Raw genomic sequence first — 19,463 nt, 5'->3', positions numbered from 1 at the left:
TTCACAAATTGACGGGCGCAATGAGACTTTGTATAACGCACTCAATCCCAATCTCGTACTCTTTTACCCTGAAAGAGTTTTTCTATTATCATTATTATTATTTATTATTTATCTCCGGTAGGCAGTGGCGTAGGGAAGGGGGGCAGAGGAGCCAGTCCCCCAAAGAGGTCCGACAATGTACTATGGTACTTTGATGTTGGTAATTTTTTAAATATATTTTTGTTTATATATTTTTTGTTTGTAATTTTTCTATATGTACCTGTAACAGCACTTGCCCCCCCCCCCCCCAACACATCCAGGCTTCGCTACTGTACTACGGTAGGATATTTTTTCGCGAGTGAATCTTTTCTTGTCTGTCTTTGTTGACACCCCACACGATGCATTTGTCTTCATCTTCCAGAAGACTTTTTGCCGTTGCTATCTTTGGTTCCTGTTTACATCCACACTTTAGGTCTTCACTAGTAACACCATGCAAGTATCTAGAACTGGTCACCTGTTCTTCTTTCTCCCCTCCTGTTTCTATGGTTAATAGACAGCTTCTTACCAGTACCATTTTGTTTTCGTTTATTTTCGTTTTATATTCACAGCTTTTCAAGTATCCAAACAATGTGTTAATTGTCTGTTTACTTCCCACAATATGAACTATTATAAACTTAATCCTTTATCAGTTTATTTCCTAACTAAACATAATATTCCGTCTGTACAACTTTCATTATCCCCTTTTATACACCACCTGTCTTGTTATCTCCTTGTATCGAAATGAGTCATTTTGAGCGATTTGTAGACATTAATGGCCTTCGCAATTGGTCGGAGTCAAATTTCGAAAGCAGAGGCTCGATGAATTTGAAGAAAAAATGAGACTGATCAGTGATTATTGGTAATATTAAAAGTGTCTGTAGTAATAATTTCGGGTGGTGAATAATTGAATCTTCAAGTTGTTTGTTTCGAAAATTTAAGAGTAAATCCATTGCTTGCGGAGCGTTAATTCTGCATCTTACATCACAGTAAAATATATTTTTTTACAACTTGTTGTGATGGAGAGTAGATTTTTTTTTCTGTTTTCTTCATCTCCCTCCTTATATATAATGTTTGTGGGAGTCGTTGCAGAAATTGCAACCAAAGGAAAAACAAACATAATAGAAAAGAGAATTTAAATTGTATTTCATTTCATTGCTATGTATTAGTGGCTTGAGGGATGTTATGAATGAGATGCATCATGGAAATAGAAGAGGGGAGAAGGCGAATCATCCTACAAACAGACGAGAACTATCAGTCCCTTTGATCTTTCCAGTTTCCCGCTTTTCTTTGGTTGTTTACTCGGGAGTTTGACCATCCAGTCTGGGAGAAGCGAAGACCCTCCACACATACATTCTCTCTCATTCACATGAACCTTGCCTAGCTCTTCCGTTTGTTTGGATATTTGTAACGGACCCTTGGCTGCCCATTGGGAAGAAGCGTGGTAGTGTTCGTAATGTTTGGGCAAGGGGAGACGATAGTCAACAGGCACTGCAGACAGCGAATCAGGTTACGACCAACAAGTAGATGGTCCGTTTCCAGACAAGTATCTACGGCCTGTTGCTTCTGACTCTAGAACTGTCTTTTCTAGAAATGACTATTTTGAAAATAGTAGTAGTCAGATACAGCCAGATAATAATAGAATGAGGGAGTAATTGCAGTTTCGAATAATTTAGTGAGATAGTCATATACAGTAATTATATAGTGGGGGGAATAATTGATAGTCGTATAGACTAATTATGGAATGGGGGAAGTCATTGCAACTTCGAAAAAATTAAAGTTTCCAGTGAATGCACACAGCAAATATTTCAAGGTAATTTTCTTGCGCCATATTAAAGATTTTCTGACCTCTAGGCTTTTCCTTCAGTTTGTCCCATACCGTACTACTGTATTGTTTTGACTACTTCACGATGCAGTTTTTGCCAAACACGCCCATACATGAAAATGATATCAAATGAAAGAGGAACTCAAAAAGTTTTGTTTCATTTCATGTTATTTTTCAGATCACAGATGTTCCATGTGAGCCCCTTTTGTAACTCGACACACACCAGTTCTGTAGTAACATTTCTCGATCGACAGATAGCGAGGTCTGAAGATCATTTATAGTGGCTGGTAGACGTTTTCTTTCACAAGACCTCACAAAAAGAAGTCACACGGGGTAATGTCAGGGGAACGTGGAGGCCAAGAAAGCAGCTCTTCATCCCTACGACCTACACCTCCAATGTGATAGTCTCCTATTCAGCTCACTTCTGATATCTCTATGAAAATGTGGTGATGCCCCATCCTGTTGAAAAATGAAATCGTTATGTTCCTTTTCTGTCTTTGGGTATAGCGATGTCTGCAGCATGTTGAGATACAAAAGTTCTGACAGTATCCTCCATGAAAGGAGAAATGGCCTTACACCTTTGCTTATAATACCGGATGTTTGTCTGACTTTCTAAAGCAAAATGAATCATATTCTAAGTTTAAATTCCTCTTCCCAAGTCCTTAGTAGATAAGTGTTACTACTCGGTAAATGAGTTTTTTGAAGATAATGTATAAATGTGTTTTGTTAATTATGTTATGACTGTGTAAGCTTATGAAAGTCATGGTTATGTATGTATTTCTCTATTTGTAAGCTTTTATAGCATATATATAATTATTTTGTAATTTTGACAACTGTATGCGTACTCGAGAATACTCTCATTTGTATGCAAAACAGGCAAATAAATAAATAAATTATCTAAATGTTTTAATTATCATAGCTAGGAGATAAGAATTTTCAAGAATGATTGTACTTTCAGTGGAATTTGCTTTGATTCTGGGTGGAGACACTCGGTCAAAAAAGTGCAATAGCTTTTTCAGGACAACCATCCTGAGTGGTTTTATCCTGTTTTCCTCATTCACACCAGGGACATAACGAGATGGTACCTAACTTACTAATCCCAGGCCCTTCCTTTCCCTCCATCCCTTTCTTCTACTCTGGACGTCATCTCTTATACATGATTGGCTGAAAGCAGGGTTGGCTGGTTTAAACCTTGTTGGTTTAAACCAAACAACAGAAATGTTCGTAAAAGTGTAAGTGTTCGTAAAATCGTGATGAATATGAATACATATTTGCGGGTTGTCACGTTTCACTCCCGTATGTTATTTGTATTATATTCAGATCTACATTCCCCATTTATTACTCAGAGATTATACTACAAAAGCAACTTACGTTTTTTTATAAGCTTATGAATGTTTCTTTTGTGATTTGTTATAGTTTAATATTATTGTTATGCAGTTGCAATCAAAGAAAAATTCTAAATATTGTTTCGTGTTAATAATGTTTACTATTGATTAAAAAAAGAAACATCGAAATGCAGTACTTTTTTGGGGGGGAGTCATACAAATCCCACGAGAGACATTTACTGAAATCAGAAGTATCTTTGGTATCTATTTATGTATAAATGGGTCAGAGCCAAAGTGGACTAAAATCATTCGTATCTTTATTCACTTTTCTTAGTGGTATGCAAATACTAATAAAAGTCGTAGTGAACTTACTTGGACCAAATTAGTTCTTCTGTACTCTGCAGTATTTTGAAATTGTCCATATGTAATTCAGTATAATGGTTTCACTTGTGCAGCTGTTTTATCTTTTTGTCCTTCTCAAATGACTTGACAATTATATTAACAAGTATGTAAAGATGAGTACAAAGGTATTTTTATCAGGAGTCCTTCGTGAGTCGGCAGACGTATCGCATTTGTGGCCAATTAGTCCCGGTTTCGAGTTCAAATGGAGGACAGTTTCTCTCGGATGTAAGCCGAGAAGCGATTTGGATTCCGTTTTAAGCGTATGTGACCTCTTGGAGCATATCCCGGTTGTTGCATAATAACACCAAGACGAAATAAACTTATTTCTATCGATATGTGATGTAAATACATAGAGCAAATTATTTAAACAAAAAAAAAAAAAAAAAGAAAGAAACCTGGTTTAAACAAACAAACACAAACAAAAAGGGTTTAATAAAAACCATGGTTTTTGCTAATCCTGGCTGAAAGCCATAGACAACAGTAATACCCAGAAATATGTACTAACACTGAACTTTTTCACGTACCATGCACCATAAACATGGTTTTCTCGTCACATTGGAACATCACCTATGTGAGTATTTATAACTATTTCTAATAGAAATAAGGTATATTTCTTACTTTCATGTCTCGAAAGTGTTAACATTCTTGAGATATACAAGAATATGGTTCGTCAATTAGCATTCTCCATTAGTTAGTGGTTCGGGACTCTATAATCAAGAGGTTCTTGATTTGTAATTCTTCTCCAAGAGATGGGATATTTTTACTTCATTCTCCAAATGTTAAAATCCTTTAATGCGCAATCATCTGATGGTTTAAGAAAAGTATTCTCCACTTTTTTCGACAACTGCGGGTGTGATGCAAGTTCCATGAAAAACTTTGATTCTTATGCTTCACAAAATTACAGTTTTCCTCAGAATATGGGTGGTGTTCAATCATTTGTTTCTCCAATTCTAACCTTACATATGTGAATATATCCCTGCCTGTCCCCACATTTCAATCTCTCTTCTCTCTCTCTCTCTCTCTCTCTCTCTCTCTCAATGTCGTCTGTTACAAACCCTTATTGCCTGAGATCAAATCTCCGACTCTTAAAATAACATGTAAGAACTCTACCATTGGGTCAGTGTCACTTTGTTAGGTTCGTTGTTAGCTGCGGATATTTAGGCATTTCAGATAGAAAACATGATACAAGACTCAGTAAAACAATTCCGGAAATTTCTCCGTCCAATATTCTCATCGCAGTGGTATGTGCATCAGAGGAAAAAGTGGATGACATCCTGGCAAAAGTTTAGCAAGATCGGCATGTAAACAATCATAACGTTGCGAATGACCTAAACATCCATCATTATTAAAGCCAGCTTCAAAAGATCCAATATATTTCAATCAAAAATTTTCTTTTAGGTACGTACGCTTTATATCTGGACAACTGCATAAAGTGTAGCCAAACCCAAACTATCACTTCACTCAGTATGATGTGCTTATTCCGTAGAAAATACGTAAACTCGATTTAGGAGCCGTTCAAAAATTTGTAGACCCTGATCCAAAAACTAATTAGCCCTTTGATCCATTTTTTATGTAATAATTATTTTAAAACATTTCATTAATCTTCAAATATTTATATGCAGACCTATAAACCTTCGTTGGGAATTGCTTATTTGATTAGTTTAAACCACATCGAGGTATGACCAACAGTTCTGAATGTATTCGCGTACAACCCTACATACATACTTACACATACAGGAGGAAATGATAACTTTTTTGTATAATCTGTTTAAAAAGACAGGAATATAAATTGTTTTTTTGTAAACACTGCTACTAGATAGATCAGTCTTCGTTACCTCAGCTGAGTTTTCATTTTGTGTTTATTTTTGTAACAACATAGCGTATATTCATTATTCAAAACAGTTGAAGATTGAAATCCGAGATTTTAACCGTCCAGGTGAAAAAAAAAAAACTCCGGAACAAGATGTAGAAATTCTGTGTTAATTCCATCTAAACCGGGACAGTGGGAACCCTAGATAAATATGGCGCTAGGCGCTAGATGACTATGGCAGCATTTTATATTTTATACAATTATAATATTCCCCAAATACCTCAGTCAAATTCAAAATATAGAGGTTAAAACTGTCCCGAAAGGCAAGTTGAATCTGTAACCAAAAAAAAAAAAAAAAAAAAAAAAAAAAAAAAAAAAAAAAAAAAAAAAAATCGCTTTTTAGAAAAAGGGCAAAAAATACTACTAGGTATTGAAAGTACTTAATTTTACATCTCAGCATGTGCTTTTAGTGATTACTCGTTAAATGCGTAATGTTTGGTCAAGATTGGATGAATTCCGTTAACTCCATGCCAAGTTTTGTCAAGAGGAGATAAATTCTGTAACTTCATACCAAGTTTGGTCAAGAGCGGATGTATTCTGTGATTTATGTACCTGTATACTGTCTTTCTGACAGACTTTTTTTTAAAAAAGAATATTACTGTTATAGAGAAAAGAAATTAAATGAAAGACTGTTTGCGAAATCCTCTTTATTGTTGAGTAGTTCTTCGTCAGAGTATATGACGGTATAAGTGATTTGAAAACCTATATTAACAATAGGGCATATTTTAGAAACTGTAATTAGTTCAATGAATAATATCTCGAAAGTGCGAGAAATTTACATAGAGACATTGCACGATAATGCTTTCTGAATTTTTCTACTTAAAAAGAAGGAAGATGTGGAGAAATGATGATAGGACGACTTCATTTTTTGATGGATATATAACAAGGGGATGGAAAAACTTCTTTTGGTTTTTCTTCGTTCCTTTTCCTGCTTTCGTTGTTGTTCTCCATTGTTAGCCTAATTGCAATTCCCTGAAGTAGGTAGTAGTGGACGGGGACCACTCGAGAAGAGCATGTAGTATTTGTTTATAGCCTTTGTGGGGAAGATTTGGCCCGTGAGAGTCAATCTAGTGCGAGGTTGCCGATGGCGGTTGATTTGTCGAGTGCCTTGGAGGAAAGACGTTGGGAAAGAGACCGTTTTGTTGTTCTTAAGAAGATAAAAGGCTGAGGTATATTCGAATTTGGAAAAAAAGAAAGAAAGAAAACAGATTGATCCTCTCCTCCGTACTTCTTCTTACCTCCCATAGTTAGTTTTCAAGTATTATAAAAAGAAAATACTTGTAATAACTTTCGAAATTTCTCTATATGAATGAAAAAAAAAGTTAAAAAGACTGCGTATTTCTGCTTGTAAAGACTAAGAAATGGTAATCATGAAGTGGGACCATCAAATACAAAATTCTGATGATTCACATATTATTTTGATATTTGACGAGGATTAAATTTCACACCCCCTTTTTTATATACAATTGAACGTATTAGTTGATGACCGTTTTTCGAGCGAAGCTTGCGAAAGCTCAACCTCACTAATCTCAGTGGAGCTTGCGCCAGGGCTGTCGTACTATAATGTATGGACCTAATTGTTACTTGCCCAGGGGCTCCACAAGCAGAATTTTACCTGTTACGGATTGTGCAGACAGTTACATCGGTTACGTGTAAAATTTAGTCGTAGAGGCCCCTGTACAAATGGTTTGCCCAGGGGTCTATAATGCTATTTAGAAGGCACTATCTCACACTCACTGATCTCACAGTCGGTGAAGATCACACTCTCTCTCACTAGACTTGAACAAACTGCGCCTCACTATGTTCAATGATGAGGCTTGCGCTTCACGCTGACTGGATTTTGCTCTTATTAATCTCATTATACTCGGACTGGGACTCCGGCTGGCTACTTAATGACTCTTGCTAATTAATTGAACTCAAGGCCGATCGATTGTAGTGGCCTTTGTGTAGCGTGAGCGGTCTCGGGTTCGATTCCTGGTGGGAAGATTCGGTCGTAAGGTTTTTCAGGCCAGCCATCCTGAGTGAGGTTTCCCTCATTCACCAGCCAAATGCTGGGATAATATCAATCATAATAATTCTGGCCGCTTGCCCATTCTATCCTCTCTGATTTCCCGGGTAGTGTAATCACCAGGGGGTGTCATCCCTCATACATGACGGGCTAAGATGGTGATAAATGCCGCAAGTCGAGAAATCTAATTCCCAATTGAGGCCGATTGAACCTGAGATCTAGGCTTGCGAGTTTGGACATTTCAGAACTGAAAGACCTGTTGAATCCTGTGCATTTTTCAGTTTTTGATAAAGGAGTTTAGCTCTTGATCTCCCAGTAATTCTGTTGTTAGTGATTAAGAAATAAGAAAGCTTGGATTTAAATTCCCACTTGAATATTGAAAACTGACTCGAATGAAGAAGCAAGATTTCTTCGCCATTAGGTAGTGGAGTGCCTAATATTATAGGAGTATTGACATGTGATTACTCAGCCCTTGTGTACATGGAGATGTAATTCTTCCTAATTTTCAGTTTTCTGTATCTATATATCTTTCTGAACTACAGTAGGAAAGAAACTGATCATCCTCCCTCTTCTCTTCTGGCATGGTGGCTTCACCTATCTATACTGGGTAAATGAGCTAGAATCTTTCGACAGGAAAAATACTCAGACAAGACAGATATTATTAGCTGGTGTCATATTTTATTAGAATCGATCTAGTGAGTTTTATGATAGTATGTCCTTTATTACACACGATAACTCTTGAACAAAAGCGAATTTTCGATTTTTTGTATTTTATTTATTTATTTATTTTTTTTTTTTTTTAGTAGACAGCTAGAGCGATTATTTCGACTGAGTTCGTTCATAGGTAACAGTGGCTATCCGTATCCCATTAATTCATAATTGTAGTTTACGTAACGCTAATATGCAAACCACAAAACCTGTGAGAGTGAAGGGTTGCATAAAGATCTAGGCGAAAATACTCGTATTTAGATATTCTTAATCCTTATCATAAGCGCAAGCTCATACATGTACGTTTCTCATGATCATCTTTAGTGTATTTAGCAAAGTTCATTATTTATTTATTTATTTTTGTAATGCACTTGTTAATATTAAATTATCTTCTTGACTGGGCTGTCTCAATAGTGGCTGATTTTAGGGCTAATTAGCGAAACATTTATGATCACCTACATTTTAACATTAGTTAATCAAACACTTGGCGGTCTTATAATATAAACGTTTCGACGATTAACATTTAATAGGAATACTTCTAAAGAAATCTGAGTTTAAATCTGACACCAGGCTACTTGGTCAGTGTATTCCTTCGTGTCATATAGTGCAAGTATTTGATTAGTTGTGTGGATAATGACAGTTGCGATTCCTGTAGCATTTTATCTTTACTATACTAACGATTTTTATTTATCGGAGCCATCGGTGATGGACGGAATCCTGTCTCGCTTCGGAACTGGGAGGTGGTGCTTGGTGGTTTTGGATCCTGTGGAGGACTAAGGTGTATCCAGATTAGTTAGTTGTGGAATTTAGCGCCCTTCTTTACTTTCGAAGCTGTATGAAACGTGAGCCTAGAGCTGAAAATCCAACAAACTATGATAAACATCGATCTAACCCCTTCCCCCACACAAAATACAAACTCATCATCATATCAATTCATTCTATGTATAACCGAGAAAGCACAGAAGAAATCGCAAAAATTGAGATACGCTGGATAAGAAAAGTTCATGTTGGGAACAACCAGCAAATTCAGTAATTAGCCAAAATAACTAATAGGTCGACAAATTGATGACTAACCTGAAATATTTCGACAAACTTTCACCCAAGGATTGCTACCAAAATCACTTCAAAGATGAACACAAAAACTATACAAATAGACCTATCAAGACAAAAACTATTAAGACTGAAAGGCTTAGTAGCATTTCACCATCAGCAATAGCATAAGACAATTTCTTCAAATGCATTGAAAAAGAAAAAAAAAAAAAATCAGATATTCATCAGACTGGACATGCTCTTCACGGAAGCGACTGCAAGTTCTGTACAAACAAAGCAAGAAACCTACACTCGAGTACCTAAGAAAAGAAAGAAAGAGAGAAAGAAAAGTCTAGAAAGCAACAAGAAAATCGGAATTAACACACCACCATTTTAAGTTTTCTCCATCTTTTCATTGCATATCAAAATAATTTTCTCTCTGGACAAAGTAGTTTCGGCTATATGTTTCTTCGACTATGGTTGATAAACAGAATGACTAACTAGAGCGAAATATGAGATCCGAATCACATTGATACACACTAAGAATCAAAACTTGGGTGACCCTTCTCGAAGGTGTAACGCTAGGTTTTTGAAGGAATTTTGTTTCTTCAATTCTACTAGACAGACAGAGGCTGAGGTAATATCTTTTAAATAGTCTGGAATAGATTGGATGACTTCTTCCCATATGTTATTGATAACTTTCTTCACTATTGCAGCTATAACGCTATAGCGATAAAGTCGGTTAATAAAGGCATAACAAGAAAATAAAGCACTGGTAATATAACGGTCTCCAGAAATATTAATAAGAATATATTTTTTTCATTCTTATTCGTTAGAGTTGAGCTAAAGCCTAATATTATTCTGCGTCATGCTACATTTTATTACTTCTATCCTTCTAAAATTGCTTCATAATATTTCAATTTCTTTTACTTTCTTAACAAGCCTAGTAATATACTGAACGAACACGCAAAATTTGTTTGTACTCATAAATATGCGTTAACTTTTGTGTTTAGAGAAGGAAACTCATTAAGAAGGTGAAGATCCTAACCCTATATTTGTGTGGTCTATTTCTTCATTCACTATCATTCATTATAGTTTTCTTCACGTATTTACGCCTGCTAATGCTTTACGTGGAGTATGTGAACACTGTTTAAAGGAGGATATAAATGACATACGAAATGAGATGGAAAAGAGCAAATTGGTAATGGTAGAAGGAGTTTTGAAAAATTATATGTATGTACAGATGTAATTATGGGCTTATTCTGCGGTGTCCCTTTGTAAATGGAAACAAGTATAGGAAGAGAGAGAGAAGAAAGGAATCTAGTTTGAAAAGACGTCGGCAAATATTCTCTCACCGTGGGTGGTGAATTTGGCAGTCAGTTATTACGTCACAGCCCCACTGTTAATGGTGAGGATCATTAAAGAAGAGACAGGTAGCAGAAAAGATTATTAGGAGCACCTCTACTTCCAATGGTTCGAGAGACAAGAAAGAAGATGAACCTGAAGAAACTCAATAAGAAAACGGAGTGGAGTGAGTGAGGCTCATTAGCGGATGGGTCAGACATACTTGGCGGGCAGGAGGGGTGTCAGTTTGGGTGTGTGGGTTGATTTTTTTTTTTTTTTTTCTTGTTCGTGAGTGAGTGATGTGTAATAGCAGTGATTACGTCCAACGTCGAAGCAAGGGTGGGAGGTGTGTACACTGTCGGGTCTAATTGTTCATGAGGATTCGTTGCGCCTCTTTGGGGAGCTGAAGTGATGGAGAAGGCGGCCCAAGGCCAATCTTGTTGGCGCAGATGAGAAACAGCCTACATGCCTGCTCTCTCTCTCTCTCTCTCTCTCCTCCATCTCGACATAGTCTTTTTCCTTTGTTTGTTATTAAAGAAGGGTTCTCAAACTTTCCTCCAGGCAAGCAAAACAAGACCCTTCCTCTCCTTCAGCTGAAAGAAAATCATAAAGAAAGGAAATTTTAAAACAACAACATACATAAGCATTAAAATGTAAAACAACGAAAGTTTATTTATAATTTCCGGAGTTACCTTTGTAGTGGTTGGAATGAACATATGGAAGAGGACAAATAATTTCAACACTGATACTTTTTTTTAATAGACGTTGCACAGATTTGAGTATTATTGTCATAGGTAAAAGACTTTCGATAATCATATAGTTACATGATATATTTTTGTACAGTAATTAGGTAGAAATTCTGGGTTTCCAGTGTATAAGATTTATATTTTTTTAAATGACTTTCTAATTTTATTTTAGTCATTGCTCTTCGTATTTTGCCGAAAGGATAATTAATTTTAAAAAAATATATCTAACTTCAGAAATTTCACCTATGTATTGTCTTAATTTATTTTTTCCATGGTAGAATGTATTTTTGTTTTTGTAGCAAGAAAATTTTAGTTAAACCTATACATAACACTAGTCCCCTTCCCCGCTGGAATATTCTGCCGGACACTGACTTCTCAGGGAATGGCTATATAATACACGAAATTTTGATCCAAACAGGGTCCGAATCGATGTAGAGAATGAGAGTGATTTTCCCGTCTCATCAGGTATTATTCTGGCTCGCCAAAGAATATATTTTTTTTCGGGGAAATATTCCTCCCCATTTTACATATAGATATCACTGTGTAAAACACACATACACTCATCGACATATAACATTCAAAGCCCCTCCCCCCCCCCGTCTTAACTTGAACCCTGTGTTTAAGGATTCTGTTCGTGTGCATTGCCACCTGATAGTTTGTAGTGTTGCCAATGAGACGAGATTTGGAGCTGCCTCGTCGCGAATAGATGTTGTGAATGTGCTGTTTCGTCTCGAAAAGTATATATATATATATATATATATATATATATATATATATATATATATATGTGTGTGTGTGTGTGTGTGCGTGTTGTAAGAATTCGGTTTTGCACATTGTCACGATAATTCTGTCTGATATCGTCACATTTACAACACAAATAGTTTGATCCAGAGGAATGAAAGAAAGTAAAATCTGTAGTTGAACGTAATATTAGTATGTCTTGTAGGGTGGAAGTGAATGGTGTTGGAAAGAATTGATGGATGAAAGAGCAATACTCCAACAAAGTAAAAGGAAAACTCCTTAAATTTAGTGGACATGATGTTGTCCACTGGAAGTTCAGATCTGAAGTAGAACCAACGATTATTAATATCCTTTAAAAAAAATAATCGCTAAGTTAAGCAAACTTATTGGCACAGAATATAAGCAACTTCTAAGAGTAACTGTCAGGAAGAAATGATAACATTTTAAAATAATTCAATAACTTCATTTTTGCCAAGAACCATGAGAGAGAAAAAAATGAAGCATCGTTATTGAACGGATGCTTGTAGTGAAAAAATTAAGAACTGTTACGTTGCCTTGGATCTACGTTGTTGTACATGAAAGAAAATATTTCTAACTAAATTAAACGGAATGTTTATTCAATATTTTCCCGTTTTTCTTGTAATGTTTTTATAAAATTGGTTTCAGAATTCGTTATCTGTGGTAATTAGTTCTTCTTTTTATTTTCTGTCTCTTGCACACTTAATTCCGGATTCAATTTCCGAAGAAAGTTTAAATTATATTTACACTTGTCGGGTTAAAGGGAAAGCACAATAAAGTATTAATGAAAATTCGTCCGAGTTCTTTTCACACCTCGATATGATTTTAACGGATTATTGAATATTGATCAAGACAGTACTCCAAGAATTTGGGTATTATGATCACAAGTGACATATCGAAATGCGGTAAATTGTACGTAATGGGTTAGTTTAGCAGTTGTGTGCAAAAAGGAGATTATATAATTTTAACGAAAGCTTCATTAGGATAACATCTGTACTATTACGTACAAGCCATATTTTGAAAACGACCACTCGACCGATGCAGCCAACCATTGTGATAGAATGGCTTGTTGTCAAGAGTAGTTCATTAACATGTTCATCATTAACGGAAAGGATGGGACGACTTAAATTAAAAAAAAAAAAAAAAAAGGACGGCGTGGTTGTGTAACTTAATCTCTTTTGTATCGAGAAGAGATGTATCCAATCTACCCCACATTTTCCCTTAATAGATTAAAAAAAAAGTATTCGGATTCACAATGCTTATGTCTTCCCTTTCTTCTTTCCTCTCCTCTCTTGTGTGTTTAAACTAGGCGTGCCAATTGTTGGACGAAAGAATGTCCCTCTGCACAGTCCCCCTCTTGTTAATATTCCATCAAGTTGAGAGGAATAGGGAGAGAGCTGAAAAGAGAAAGATTTCCTTCGGGAGTTGCTGCAGAAAAAGCTAGTGCTCTAGGAAGAGAAGAAAAAGCCGCAGACGCGAGTCCAGCAACCAATCAGTTCCTGGAAACAGCAACAACTGCCAACCACGATCAACCACTTGCACACATAGCATCCCCCACCATACCTTCCGTCGCATAGCCATATCTTCTTTCTTTTTTCTCTTCTGGATGCTGAGGCAGGTGGACGGTCCATCATAGAAAAGTCATTAGTATTTTCATGTTTTGTGTACGATACAGTTTTTTTCTTCTGAATATGAGGAAGATGTTCGGCAATCTTTTAAATTGTCGTTTATCTCATCCCAGGATGATTGCTCAAAAAATAAAAGCCACATGCGGATAATATACGGTTTAAAGTTGATAAATTTAATGTAATGTACTTTAATGTGTGAAGTCTAAAAGAATATTTCTGTATCCAACAAAAATTGTAGAAACGCAAGTAGCTTTTTTTTTTTTTTTTTTTTTTTTTTGTTGTAACATGAATGCTTTCAAGAAATGTGACGCTGTTTATTGCAGTCTTTAACGCATGAATCTGTATAGCTACTGCTCAGAAAAGCAATGGGGTATATACCTTAATACCTACCCAATAGTTTTGTGGTCTAGTGTGTACTGTTCTTAAATTTACGAACAACAACAATAAATTTACGGGAGAAGGTACACGCTAATTTTTTGAAAACGGTTGTTCATATACATACGAAAAATTCTAACCTTACAACACTGGAATGGCTGTTTCTTGTTATTGAGCATTATTTATGTTCTGTTGTGGATATATGTGATTCTGCGCCATTCATTTTCTTTAAGATATTGTCATATTATAGGGTTGAAGTAAACTTAGTTCGTGATTACGAAGTTGAAAATACGGGAAGCTTAGTCTTCCAACCGACAAATATAGTATTACCTTAAATTAAACCAGAATAAATGTTGCGTAACAAAGTAGTTACGTGGTATGCAGGCAGGTACCGTATAGTGATTCAATATCGACACTATTATTTTTAATATCCACTTGAATTATTTGTAAAATGGCTGAACTCTGTTGATAAGCAAAATTTCTAAAAGTTAGAACAGATTCTATTGTTCATACCTCGATATACAGGTTGTCCCAAAAGTCAGGACTGGTTATTTATTGAGAAAATTGCACCAAATAGCATTAGTTCGAGAATATACATGAACTGTGGGGACAACACCTGTCAGGGTGATTACCAACTACAGTAAATACTATATTGAAGTTAGCCCAATTCAAAAGTGTGGAAAGGTAAATGTGCAATACATAAATGAATGATAGAATTTCCACAGAAGCACAATAGGGAAGTCTTTTTAATTTGTACAAATATGTATACATAAAAGGATATTTTTATGTACATGGAAAGTCAAACAGAACGTATGCTGTTGGTCAAATCAGAACAATTTGTTGATACATCTGTGCGAGCTACAAGGTTAGGGAAACTGATGGTTTGGTGTGGCATCTGGGATATACGTCTAATTGGTTGCATTTTCATCCGTGAGAACCGAAATGCAACGAACTACCTGCAGATACTGGGGAATTCTGTCGTACCTATCTTGCTAAATGCAATGTTTCTTTCAAAAAAATGTTCCACGGCCGCAGCTGGCACTAATCTATTTATTATTATATTATAGACTTATTATTTTGATTTCCGGGAGGCACTCTCAGAACTCTGAGGGGCAATGCCTCCCCATAAACATCTGGAACAAACACTGGCTAAATGAGAAGAAGAGTTCCCCTCAGTACTTTCAGCACGACTGAGAATCACCTCAGTATGAAGGTTGTGTTACTGAGTGATTCAATCAATAGTTTCCAAAGCATTGGATTGGGCGACGTGTCCAGTGTGGTGGCTACCACAGTCAACTGATCTGACACCTTTGGACTTTTTCTATGGGGATTCTTGGAGACTGTTGTGTACGTATTCCGTTAAATTTTGTGATGTGGATCACCTTAAGAATCGTATTATTGAGGTCTGTATAACTGTCACTTCAGAGGTTTTTCATGGAAATTTTTTTTCGTCGGGTACAAATATGTATCTTTGTCGAAGAGAACCTGTGACACATTATGTAATGGAGAGACCGATTTTTCCGATCACACATGTCGTGAAATATTTTTTAAGAAACACATTTTGCTCAATATAAATGACAAGATGTTTTATTTCTACGAATTTTAAGAAATCGACCTCATTGTTCCTGAGAAAATTCTAGCTGCCTTGCACCTATCTTTCACACACCTTTTAATTTAAGAATTTGAGGTAAATCCAGTTAATACTAGATAAGCATTTTTTTTTTAATACCAATCCTATCAGAATATCTACTGTATGCGAAGTGGTTTGCAAATTGAAATTACATACATATGATGTAACAGTGGACATGGAAGAAATGTATAATGAGCGAATCAGATATATATGTGGAGCAACATTGGCAAAAATGTTAAAATCATTTCAGTGCGTTTATCGACATTTTACTACCTCAAAGTAGTGAACGCAGAGCAACAGTATTTCATCTAGTAGCCTTTTCTCTCTGTTCCTCCTTTCCCTCCTTTTTAAATAAGTATCAGGAAGTAGTAAGCATAAGGTAAAATATATCGAAGTACAGTTTCAAAATTAAGATGAAGATACATAAAATGTGATAACTTATATACAAACTGTAGGAAAGTATTTCCAAAAGTTTCCGGTCTTGATACTGATAATAACTTGTTTATGACATATGATTAGTGGCTTGGCATCTATGGAAGAAATAACGTATCAGTTTCACATGTCTAGCTGTGTCAGTTCGTTAGATGCAGTCATTTGGATCAGTCACGTGAGTTCGCACATTGCATGTCACACAATGACCCAATCCACATGGCTGTTGTTCTCAAGGCTGGAGATAAATCTGGGCTGTAGCGTAGATGCTGAATCTCCTAGAAACCGCAGTCTTTCACCGTAGCCTTGGAAAAAAACAACCATGTAATCAGCAGCATTGCCATGCAGTATGAGAGCTCGACGCACGACTGATTTCAAGTGACTGGCTTCAACCAACTGCCCAAGCTAGATAGTTGAAGTGATAATTATTTCTCCCGTAGATGTTACTATGTCATCAGACTTTTTATGAGTGGCGCAATATTTAAGTATGGGACCGGAAACTTTTTGGAATTACATGATATATACACAATATGCTTTTATCTTCTGTCGCAGCAGTCTCTTCGTGGCCAAATAGATAATGCGCGTGTTTTCTGTACGCAGTCTTAGGCTTCGGATCTCACGTTAAGGAGTAGATCTAATTTCGTTTAGTCTTGGTGCTGGAAAAGAACGTTAAAACTGCAATCAATGTTCTTCCGCACACTGTACTCTACGTAGATAATCGGCAACTCTGGTTGTATAGTAAGTTGATCACTTGTATAATATATATATTTTGTGAAACCAAGATCAACTTCGGTTGTACTGCACTTGCCCTAGAATTACAATAATTAAACCTATCTAGGTTATACAAGAGTTTAAACATTGAAATCCCTGAAAATTACATATCGTTTATATCCATGTAAGTACACTGAATCCATTTCTATTTTAATTGTAAGTGTGCATTGTTGAGAGAGAGAATAGGTATTTATGTTACGGATCTAAGCATTATTCTCATCCGCTTTCTTAATTTTGCTGGTATGCTGTTCGTCTGCTTTCGTTCGTCTCGTCCGCCGATCCAGTGACCCGTTGTCTGCTTAGGGTGGCTTCTTTCCACTCTGAAGCTTTGCAAGAATTCCTCATTTTAATGGAAGTATCCACTGACCAAGCATCAAATTTGAATCGAATGAAAATTCCGACTTTCGTCCCAAGTAAAAGGAACGAGCTAGGTTGGGGGATGAGGACATGGGAGGGTCAGAGATCCTCTTTCAGGGATTGGCATTCGAAGCATTCCGCTCTGCCTCGAGGTCATCTGTCTCTCCTCTCCAGTCTCTCTCGTTCTTTCTCTCGGCTTTTCTCGTTTTGCTCAACCTCTTGTGTTTCGACATCAGGAAGGGAGATAGATCGGTGAAAAGTTATGGAAGGGAGGGATGCTCAGCAAGAACAAACCTAACTGTGCCTAGGAAATAAAAAAGTTCTCTAAAAGAATTTGATCTCGTCTGAAACTGGAAAAGAGAGTGAGTTCACCTCTGGTTTTCGTCTCTAGTTATATATTTACTTCGCTTTCTCTCTCTCGTATTCGTTTTTCATGTTGTCTGTCCGTATATTCGATATATTTTCTTCTCTCTTCCTCCCCTTTCTTCCCCATTCTTGTCCACAGACAAGATTACAGGAAGGCTTTCTTAATCATTTTCTGAAATTTCAATCGTATTGTTCAGTTTGCTGAAAATTTGACCCTTCTCGCTCTCTCTCTCTCTCTCTCTCTCTCTTTCTCTCTTTTGCTTCATCTCATACGACTTGTAAAGTCTAATTTTGTTGTACTGGCGACAAGAGAGGCACTGGCTAACTGATTCTCCGAGTCTGACGGTCGAAATATGGGGAAAGGTATTTGTGTTGTGGTATTGAAAGTTCGTTGATCAAGAAGCCGCGACTAGCACAGTAAGAGCAAAGCATCTAGAAGTACAATTCTTACAGGGATTTGTAGTAGAAAGAAACTGTTCTCTCATACTAATTTTCTGTGCTCTGGAGTGAAAATATTGAAGATACCAGAAGCGTATTCTTTTGACATTCCTGTTTGCCTCTTCCAATATTGGCTGGCTTGTTTCAGTCGTCGTGAGGATTTACACTCAACGGATTTTAAAGGACTATATTTATTTGTAAATTCAATTTTCAAGAAACCGAAGTACCCTGTGTGTCATAGTAGTAGGTTAGAACTTTATTTTTGTGTATTTTTTTGAAGGGGGTGTAAAGGGGGAAGTATGTGTTGGCAATGTAACTATAAATACACTTTCCTCAATAATTTATTAAGGGGCATGGTGGTGGCTCAGTAGTAGAGTGTTTATCTCTGGTGTGTGGGGGTCAAGTTTGTGGTGGATAACATCGTGTACGTGGGTTTTGTCGGGTACTCCCATTTCTTTCCACATTCTCATTCCACTGATTTTTTTCAATGATCATTCACTTGTCTTAATGATTAGAATTTCTTAGCCGAAAAGGGATATTGGTAGGTCGTTAAACTGAAAAATATCATTCCCCCCTCAATAATGCTAATAATAGCGAATTCATTTCAAGTGATCTAGAACTGGCGGTTTGATTTTTTTTTTTTTTTTATGATGCGTGCTTTATAATATGTGACAAGCGTAAAATTGCGTGGAATATCTCAGCTCTGGCTCAAATTAAAGCCGGGACAGATATAATCTTAAACATACAATATTGACAATAATTAGATTTTTGTTAGAAATTTCGGTCTAGAAGATACTTCAGAAATGTGAGAACATCACATACTACCCCCACCTTCCATATATCAATTACCAATATAATATGCGTAAGTATAGGAAGTTTTGTAGAACTGCAATGTCGTCTGTTTGTCGACAGATATCAAAGCAAAAAAGCGATAAGAGAGAGTGAGATAAATGGTTTCATCTCCTCCCTTAACCCTCTAGTGAAACATGAAGTGCTAGAAATTGCTATATCCAGTTTCAAGATTGATCACCATTGAGCGAAAACTGTAACGTATAGCGAGATTTTCTTTTGTCTGGCTTTAGAGTTGCTAGAATAGGTTCTATCTCCTCACTTCTCTGTCTACTACTAAAAGTAGTAGTAAATTACTGCTACTTCCGGTTTCAGTATTTGGTCTCCGCAGAGCAAATACTATAAGAGGTATGGAGAAACGGTTTTCCGATATGGAATCAGCGTTCCAGGAGTAGGTTTTATCTCAAAACTTATAGCCCCTATTCCTCTGTTCAAACCAGAATTGGCAGGAGCAGGATTTCAGTTTCAACACAATCATAAAGAAAGAAAAAAAAATCCCATTGCAAAAATACAGCGTCCATCTTTCTCTCTCTCTCCTAAAATCGAAATTGTTGGTAAGAATTATTTCAGATCTGATTTCAATATTGAT

General features: G+C 36.4%; 1 protein-coding gene across 2 annotated transcripts in view; it reads left to right on the top strand.

Annotated features, from left to right (window-relative positions):
- The window catches only part of LOC145693661 (protein pangolin, isoforms A/H/I/S-like), a 524,995-nt gene that overhangs the window by 470,820 nt on the left and 34,712 nt on the right, over positions 1–19,463 (top strand). The window lies entirely within an intron of this gene.

Source organism: Thermobia domestica, chromosome 1 (genome assembly GCF_964235325.1).
Source record: "Thermobia domestica chromosome 1, izTheDome1.hap1.1, whole genome shotgun sequence".
In the NCBI taxonomy this organism is placed as follows: Eukaryota; Metazoa; Arthropoda; class Insecta; order Zygentoma; family Lepismatidae; genus Thermobia; species Thermobia domestica.
This window is presented reverse-complemented; position numbering and strand designations above follow the sequence as displayed.